General features: G+C 34.0%; 1 long non-coding RNA gene across 1 annotated transcript; it reads left to right on the top strand.

Moving 5' to 3' along the window:
* The first annotated feature begins 449 nt into the window (after nucleotides 1-449).
* LOC128213386 (uncharacterized) lies at nucleotides 450-1,778 on the top strand. The gene is made up of 3 exons (XR_008257723.1): nucleotides 450-631; nucleotides 1,239-1,381; nucleotides 1,759-1,778. It is a non-coding gene; the product is annotated as an uncharacterized LOC128213386 (long non-coding RNA).
* Nucleotides 1,779-9,493: the final 7,715 nt, after the last annotated feature.

Genomic DNA, 9,493 nt, shown 5'->3' with positions numbered 1-9,493 from the left:
GACAGAGAGGTAGATTTAGATCTCAAAAGCGGTAGTTTGGGTTCAAAAGCGGTAGAATTTCTAATTTCTTTATTTTTCAGTCAAAAACAATGATGGATACAATGTAAACAAAAACTTGATAATTGTTACTATTTTTAGATTTTCGGAAAATACGCATTAAATATGTCATGGTTAAGAGACTTGTCAAATGTCAGTGTTTTTGCTAAGAAACAGATGTAATATTAAGGTATTAGCCATGTAATACAACTCGGGAAACATCGGGTAACATCGACATATATCGCCACTCGCCGTAACAGATCGCGACGAACATCGGGCGTATTCGGCCTGTACCGGATGTTGCTATTTTTAGAAACAGAAGGTATTTCCCGGCTATTCATAGGTCAATAATGGAATTTCTACATCGTAGGATTGGGAAACATTGTGATGTTTTTCTCATGAATATACGTTTAAAATAAATAAACACTAAAAGTACACCCTGACAGTTGATTACGATACATCTAACAATTTGAGTCATTACAGTAAAACATGGATTATAAGTGAAATATACGCGTAAGAGAAGATTTTCTCTCGAAAAAACGAACTGTCAACAATCGGCATGGAACTGGGATATTCGTATCAAAGGGCTCAGAATGTAAGTATCCTTGAGCAGTTTTGTACGTTGATGTGTTCAAAAACGTTTGTTTTTTAATTTATCTTTGGAATTCTTAAATCATTTTTATTAGCTAAATGTTTAGACAGCATGTTCATATTTTACATGTACTTATGTATGTACATGTTACATATTTTTATATGTACTTATGTACATAACTTATGTTTAAGATATGATATGAGTATGTAATCTTTAAATTGATTGTTTTATTTTAGAAAAAATATTAGACTTAAAATTCTGTTTAAAAATGATGTGTTTTGGTACGTGACCTATTTCTAACATACCACAATACATGTACATACCCGTTATTTGTTTACAAAATGCAAATTTTCAAAATTAACCTGTGAAAAAAAGTTGTATGTGGTTTGGGGTTTGAAGCCGCATCTGCTAGGACACTATTGACATTCATTGGTTTGGTGTAGGTCTCGTTAAAACCCCATACTGTTGTGAATCATTATCAACCATATGCACAACAACTACACATTTGTGCCTACCAACCCTTACTCTTGGCTAAAACAGATGTTAGTGCATTTGTATTTTACGGTGGTAGTTTCTGCTGGTTGATAATCAGAAGTCTAATTTCTTCCAGGCAGGAAAATGACTGAATATTACTTAGTCAACAACACTGGGTTATGAAGAATTCCAGCCTGCATTAAATACTATGTTGGATCCTTGAGAGCGGATTTGACAGCCATGTCCATCCACAAGGCAGTCGCATCTGATCGAGATGATGTGAGTATTTCATATTAAACATATTTGACTTGGTTTTTGTTTTTATAAACCTACTGTATTCAATAATCAAGTGGTGGTGGTGGTGGTGGTGATGGTGGTCAAGTGGTGGTGGTGGTGGTGGTGGTGGTGGTGGTGGTGATGATGATGATGATGATGATGATGATGATGATGATGATGACTTTTATTGATAAATTTAATAATTTTCTTTATATATAATATATATTATATACATGTATGTATCAGCTTGTTGTTGTTTTTTCAAAATAATGTCGAGAAATATTAAACTGTTTATATTTTATTTTGTATATTTATGGCAGTATAATTGTCTATACTAATTAGTTAAAAAGGCTTTAAAGTACAACTTTTTTCCTTTACAGCACTAAACATTCTTGATGGGTAAAGTACCTGAAGGTGTATGAAAACCAAATCAGCATTGACTCAGCATTGAGTAGTTATCATCTGTGTGCACACACTACAAGTACAAAGCATGGGAACAGACCAAACTTCAAATGTTGAAGAGTGAAGAATTATTGTGAAAAAAATATAATTGTTAGAATACCAATGACAAAATAAAACAGATATACATCAAATTACCCACAGAGATTGTTAACATGTTATAATATTTAAAAAAAAAAACTAAGTTGAGAACTTTCACTCTGATATTTTTTGAGGGGCGAGCCTACTTATTGTTCTTGTTTCTTCACATATTTTAGTTTAAAAGTACACTCATTTGTTTTAAATTCTGTATTCTGAGTTAGTATCATAAGTAAAATTCATTTATTTGAAAGAGTACATTTTATGAATAAGTCCAATTAAGCTTTATAAATTTTTACAAGAAAAAGGTTGATTTTTAAGCATTTTATTAGCTATAAAAATGTATGGTAACATGACATTATGCATATTTTCTTCAAAACTGGACGGTAAACTATCATAAATTGTCTTTTAAATTGTTCAATAGACATCATAGATAATATCTAAAATGATTTCAGCAGCTTGCCTTATAGTTAACTATTTTTTATGAATTTTATAAAACTGCTATATATTTTCAAACATCGAAAAACTGCTCTTTTCCGAGGAATCATAACATCAATCAAAATGATTTTTTTCCATGTGTGTCAATAATGTGTTCGTTTGAACTTTAGTTTTCTGTTAACTGAAGTTTATTTTACCAGAAACTGTTGTGTTTATTTCATAATCTCTGATAATGCGAAAAAAATTCAAATATAGACAAAATATTTACTTGTCGCTCTTTGTAGCCCTTGGAGTTTGGGGGTGGGTGTAATGAAACATAAATAACTTTTTTAATTCACAGTAAAAAATCTTCAAAATTTGGATAAAAGTCCCATAGTGTACCCTGATTATAACTATGTTGTCGGTTAAAGCTTTTAAAAAAGTGTGTATTACGTGGCTAATACCTTAACTCTGACTTGTAAAAACAAGTCTATATTCAGGAGAGCTGCTAAAAACTCAAATCAGACTGCCAAAACAGGTCGGAGTGTAAGTGCAGACGACTGCACACTGTATGTCAATTTTCCCGCCAAAATGTCGTAAAATTTTATACACTGTAGATAATTAATAACACCTTGGAAATGTTGTTTTCTTTGATGTTTTGACAGTTTTTTAATGTCTTTGATGTTTAAAAAATGCTGATTAGTAGGATGCCAATTAACAAAGAATGCTGCTTAGTGGTCTTTTGTAATGTACTGGTAACTAAGCAATGATCTCGGCCGAAGTGTGAAGTGATTTGACAAGTTGTTTATTGCGCCATGTTCTTTAAAGTGACATATTATTATGGTATTTTAGCATGGTTGACAGAATTTTGAGGTTTTAAAAGAAAATTTAAGGCCAATTTGATATAACTTTGAGGTTATTTAAAAGAGCTTTAAATATCGGTAGATTTCAACAGCAAAGCGGTATAGCGTTAGAAGGGTCTCAAAAGTAGTGTTTTTTACCTACTGCCGGTAGAGTTCACATGTATGCCACACACAGGATCTACCTTTCCTATAAAACGAAACTTGACTGACACAGACAACAATTATGCCAATCGTAACAACTCGACCATCTCCGGCAAGCTTCGAGATAGACCTCATAAATAGAATTGTAACAACTTGCATGGCCATGGCTGAAGTGTTCCGATTGTTGTAAAACTTTGAAATGAGTCTTGCAGGTGCTCTTTATGTATATATCGTTATGTTTTGACAGTATGAAATGAAGAAAAACACATCAAACACATAATAATTCGTTGGATTTTTTTTTTTTGTGAACGGAACTAATATAAAATTGTATTATCTGGTAATATTTCTTGTTTTTATGATATTTTATAGAAGCAATATGCTTTAACCCTGACTGTCGGTGATCATAATAAGCATTGATTTTCTGTCAAATTAAAAAAAAACTGTTCTGGATTTCATTTAGGTTGATAAAAAGGTATAACAATTTTCTAGTCATTTTAAAATGCCGCCCAGGCTAATGACTAGCTATCTAAATTGTCATAAAAAAATAAAAAAAAACCCACAATGATCCGTCAGGTAATGCTCTGCATCTTGGTAAATCATACACGTTTTCATCCTTAATATGAAACAGCATTCTTACCTAATTCTTACCTAATGCTAGATATATCAAAACAATCTATGTAAACAAAGTAAATTTGGCGCAGACGACATCGTGTTATGACGTCAATTTAGCGCGCTCTGTCACATTATTGCCCCAAAGGAAATCTACTGGAAGTTAAGGTTAATTGATACTAAATATATATATATATATATATATATATATATATATATATATATATATATATATATATATTCCTAACGCGTTGATCTCCCTTTACAAGAAACACAAATACAGCAATATAATTCATACCAAATGATCTTAAAACATTGATTAAACAGAAATACATAAACTGAAAGTATCATATTATGTTTTAATATTTTAGTAAATTCTTTCGTTGGACACACCGTTTACGAAATAACAATTAAAGGCGATGGTTATCTAGGATACAATATGAAACTATATGAAAGTACAACCCCCCCACCCTTATCTGAGGATATTTTTTTTTTTAAATAACCAACCGCTGTTGTAAAGGGGCATAACGTTATATACAACTATCAAAAAAATGATAATAAATATACAAATATTTTATCAATGTATATAAGCTATAAGCAATGCGCTTTTTCTACGACCAAGAACTTTATTATTACAGGTTAATTGGCTAAAATTTATAATAACAAGTATATTTTCTCGGTTGACAGTGTTTTTTAAATTAGAATTGTATATGACGTATGGCTATGAATGTTCTTTTAGAGCCGAATACACGTTAATTCTTGTTACTCTATGTTATTATATGTTATAGACTTTTTTAATATGGTAACAGCTAGATATTATGAGGTATCTTATTAATGAGAATAACTTGACTCGCCAGCAATCGCTACTTACTAATATAATATAATTTGTACTTGTCTTGACTATGTCATATAACAGGAAAATACAATGAAACTTAAACATTTTTTATTACAAAGTCGGCATAAGAAGTTTAAGTCGGAAACCTAATGGTTAATTATTTAAAAATCGGGCCGGAAAAGCTCCATTTTGCAGAACAAAGACATTCCGTTCAAATGAAAGGTTAAATTGAACAAAAATCATTTGTTGCAAACTACTACTACTACTACTACTACTACTACCACTACCACTACCACTACCACTACCACTACCACTACCACTACCACTACCACTACTACAACAACAACAACAACAACAACAAGGTCGTTTATTTTCGGGTTAATATTTTTCATTAAACTAATAAGTTGATAAAAACTATACTAAAGAAGAGTGATTAGTCAGTCTAAAAATGAGCTTTCATGGACATGATGGCCACGGTTTTCGGGTACTATAAAGAGAAAGCCGTTGTAGTGAAAAATAGTGAATTCATTTCGCCGGCATTCTCCTCATCAGAGTACCTGTTGACTGTGGCCTGCTGTCGTGTTCTGGTTCCAGCTAGCTGTGGGATGGTCGCGAAAGTCGTTGCTTTGCATGTGGTATCTGTTCAGTGGTGGTCTTTCACAACACTCCCACAGCTTCTGTTTTGTTTGCCGACGTGTCCATGAAAGCTCATTATATGTGTGACTGTACACACTCCTAATACTGATATAGGTATTTACGTATAGTGCACTGGAAAATAATGACCCCTACATAATAATGACGTTGCTGTTACTGTTGTTTTTTATGCCGTTGTTGTTGTTGTTGTTGTTGTTGTTGTTGTTGCTGGTAGTAGTAGTAGTAGTAGTAGTAGTAGTAGTAGTAGTAGTAGTAGTAGTAGTAGTAGTAGTAGTAGTAGTAGTAGTAGTAGTAGTAGTAGTAGTAGTAGTAGTAGTAGTAGTAGTAGTAGTAGTAGTAGTAGTAGTAGTAGTAGTAGTAGAAGTAGTGGCGATGGTAGTGGTGGTAGTGGTGGTGGTGGTAGTAGTAGTAGTAGTAGTAGTAGTAGTAGTAGTAGTAGTAGTAGTGGTGGTGGTGGTGGTGGTGGTGGTGGTGGTGGTGGTGGTGGTAGTAGTAGTATTCGTAGTAGTAGTAGTATTCGAAGTATTCGTAGTAGTAGTAGTAGTATTCGTAGTAGTGGTAGTATTCGTAGTAGTAGTATTCGTAGTAGTAGTATTCGTAGTAGTAGTAGTAGTAGTAGTAGTAGTAGTAGTAGTAGTAGTAGTAGTAGTAGTAGTATTCGTAGTAGTAGTAGTAGTAGTAGTAGTATTCGTAGTAGTAGTAGTAGTAGTAGTATTCGTAGTCGTAGTCGTAGTCGTAGTAGTAGTAGTAGTAGTATTCGTGGTATTCGTGGTATTCGTGGTATTCGTGGTAGTAGTAGTAGTATTCGTATTATTCGTGGTAGTAGTGGTATTCGTGGTAGTAGTAGTAGTAGTAGTAGTAGTAAATACACGGTAACAATCTTGTTATCAGTGATTAATATTTCCCTTAAATACATTACTTAGTAAGTAGTTAAAGTTTTATCACTCAAGATTTATGTTTGTTATACATGTGTATGTATTGATTTTGAATAAATAAGTATCCGTTCTGACCTAGCGCCCGGCCTTTTATTTATATCCTGACTGGAGCGCTGCTATAAAGTTACAAAGTGTTTTAAACGTAATTTATTCCTTAATTCTGCAGACTTCAGTACCAAATATTACGGTTTTCATATCATAATACAATATATTAAATTAAGTACTATTTTTATAATTGACTTGTTCGCTAAAAGCGAATACATGAGCCACAACATTACACGGATCATGTCGAAATAACTTTGGTCAGACATATTTCACTCTGAGGGATACAGTTGAACCCCGTTGGCTCGAACTCGCTTGGCTCGAATTCACCGTCGGCTCGAACTAGAGGTAAAGGACCGATTTCTTTAAACTGGTGGTCAACAATACCGCTTGGCTCGAACTTTTCGAGGCTCGAGGTAATTTCGCCGGTCCCTGGGCGTTCGAGCCAATGGGGTTTGACTGTATATTGAAAAGCGTGTGTAGCTTAGTGTAATTGCCGACCATTTTAGGAAAAGATATTCACCTTGAGTTGTTTGTCCATTTTTTGTTTGTCAATGCTTTGGTTTTGATCTGTATTGAACAAGAACATAGTCAGTTTTAGGCTATTTGTTGAATCGATCGCCACCTGCTGTTCCGTTAAAATAGCGTCCTCGACAGTATAAATATGATTTATGAAGGCTTCCAAGACGGTATTTCACGTATAAATCGTTTTGGTTGTAACAGTATCAAGTACGAATTAAACCATGTTTATCGCGTACAAAAAGGGGTATTTTAGCCTCATAAAAGTTTGTTTAATTGTGTTCGTATTTGATATTTAAGAAACACCAAATTCGAATCACATCCTAAACTTTGGTAATATTCCTTCAAACCGGAAAACATGTATCATTGACACGAACACGTAAAATTTCCATTCAGCAGAGCCATACATTTTTTAAGAAAATGCGTAAAGAAACGTGATTCGATAACGATTATGTATGGTATTGAAAGTTAATAACGTTATAGATAGACGATGCTTTTTAATATCAATTTAACTTTCGTAATGTTGTAAAAATAGCGATTAATTTACATAATTCTGCCTCCCATGAAATATTACGGTTTGAAAATTAAACCTGACATATGCCGATGAAAGTAAGTTTTATTAATTCCATTCATTTTTATTAAGAAACCCTTTTTAAACAAAACACTTCACTATTTTCATTATCAAAATGTTGTTTCAACAAGGGAGTACTTTGTCGGTCTTATAATCCAAATTAAGAAATGAACAATAACCACAAAATTGAATTAAGATTCAAAATGAACTATGAACACATACCGCACACATTCTATCCTGATCATAAACTGCCAAAATTATATATAACAGCATTGTTCAGGATCGAAATTACCATGACAGTTTTAGAATATACCATTACTTATCATTTAAGAATAAAAATGGGTTTGTATATTAGTTTTATTACCTTATACGCAAGTATAATAACACTGTATACAAGTTTTATTACACTCTTAAGTGTCAACATAACTCATTTGATACCGAAATAAATACCTTTCTTTGCATAGACAGAAATTCCTTCGTAGAAACTGAAATACTTAAAATAAAAACAAACTGAAATTTCGAATATTAAATAAAAACACAACAATATTTATAAACATAATAATCCTACGCAACGATTTTGTATATATATTTTATTACGATAATTATAATAGGCTACAGAACTGTCAAAAACAGTTACAATCTTTACTATGATGTTCTCATTTACAATCGTGAATAATAGTTCAGTATCCGTATTCCATCTTTTGTTCATCCTGGTTATGAGTCTAACTTCTTAGATATATATAATATATACTATTAAGATTGCAAAGCTGCCAGAAATATAACCGTTTTCCATAGCCAAACGCAATCCGTCCCCTTGCGCTATAAGATTTGATGACGCCAGCTCTTGCAACCGTCTGTATTCAACACAAACCGATATAGCAATTGCATAGAGCAACCAGCGATTGATTTTTGTGCACTAACAATAGATCAATGCATGCACAATTCGCGCAATATTTCCCGCGCTTTTCTCAATGCCCGCAACTTTTCAAAGTTTCTGCAATGCGGTTTTTGGCCGTCAAAACGTGCATTTTTCACGGTGTACTGCACGACGTTGATAAATGAACTAAAACCACGTACATCAGGTCTGGGAAATGTTTAAAAACACATTTCTAAGGCGAGTTACCGCAGTTTTGCAGCTGAATCAGGACATGCCCTGCAGTTGCAAGGTTCGGGCGCTCGTTTCATGATGATTATTTATCGTTTCTGTTATTTTTAAGATGTTTTGCATCCTAATTCTCAAAACACAGTGTCTTGCAGCCTACAAACAGTGCAGGGCTAGCAGATGTACGCCTTGTTATGGTAAAACGTCACAGGGTTTGCACAAAAATGGCGAACATAGCATCTTAGGCTTTGTTCATTTTTTGCTGCAACTTCAATCACGTGCTAGCCCAGATTCTATCGCCAATTAATAGGAATAAAAGAAGAAATCTATTGACTTTTTAAAAGGGTGTTGCATTCGGTATTGTCTTGGGACGGTGCCGGGATGAGAAAGAAGAAATTGAGAAGCATGCAGGTGAGAGGGTCCTACAAAAGGGGACTCCACGGAGGCTTCTTAGTTAAACACACAAATAATCTAGGCAGAGAGAGATTGCAGATGATTTATCACTGCCTAGAACCGCCCGACAACAATGCTAACATTTACATTGATGTAACCTTTACCGCCCCAGCGGCGGAGAACTTGAAGATTGCTAAGATCGCGGCTGCGGGTCGTCTTTAGATGGCGCAAGTCAGAAGAGATTTTTTGATTGCGTAATCGCCCGTGCTTGCGGTCGAGAAGCGTTTTTATAAGTCTTAGAAGTGACCCTAGCCAACACACCTGCTTTTGACAAACGATTGAATGCATTTTTCGTGTTTTTGCAGGAGAACACGCTCTGCTGGTGCGCGACATGGTGCTGCGACTGGTTTATGACCAGAGGGTCACTGTAAGAGCTCCCCCCTCTTACATTACGAAACGTGTACGAAGCTTGTAAAAATACGTCGACAAATTGCAAC

The sequence above is a fragment of the Mya arenaria genome, chromosome 13 (genome assembly GCF_026914265.1).
Source record: "Mya arenaria isolate MELC-2E11 chromosome 13, ASM2691426v1".
Lineage (NCBI taxonomy): Eukaryota > Metazoa > Mollusca > Bivalvia > Myida > Myidae > Mya > Mya arenaria.
This window is presented reverse-complemented; position numbering and strand designations above follow the sequence as displayed.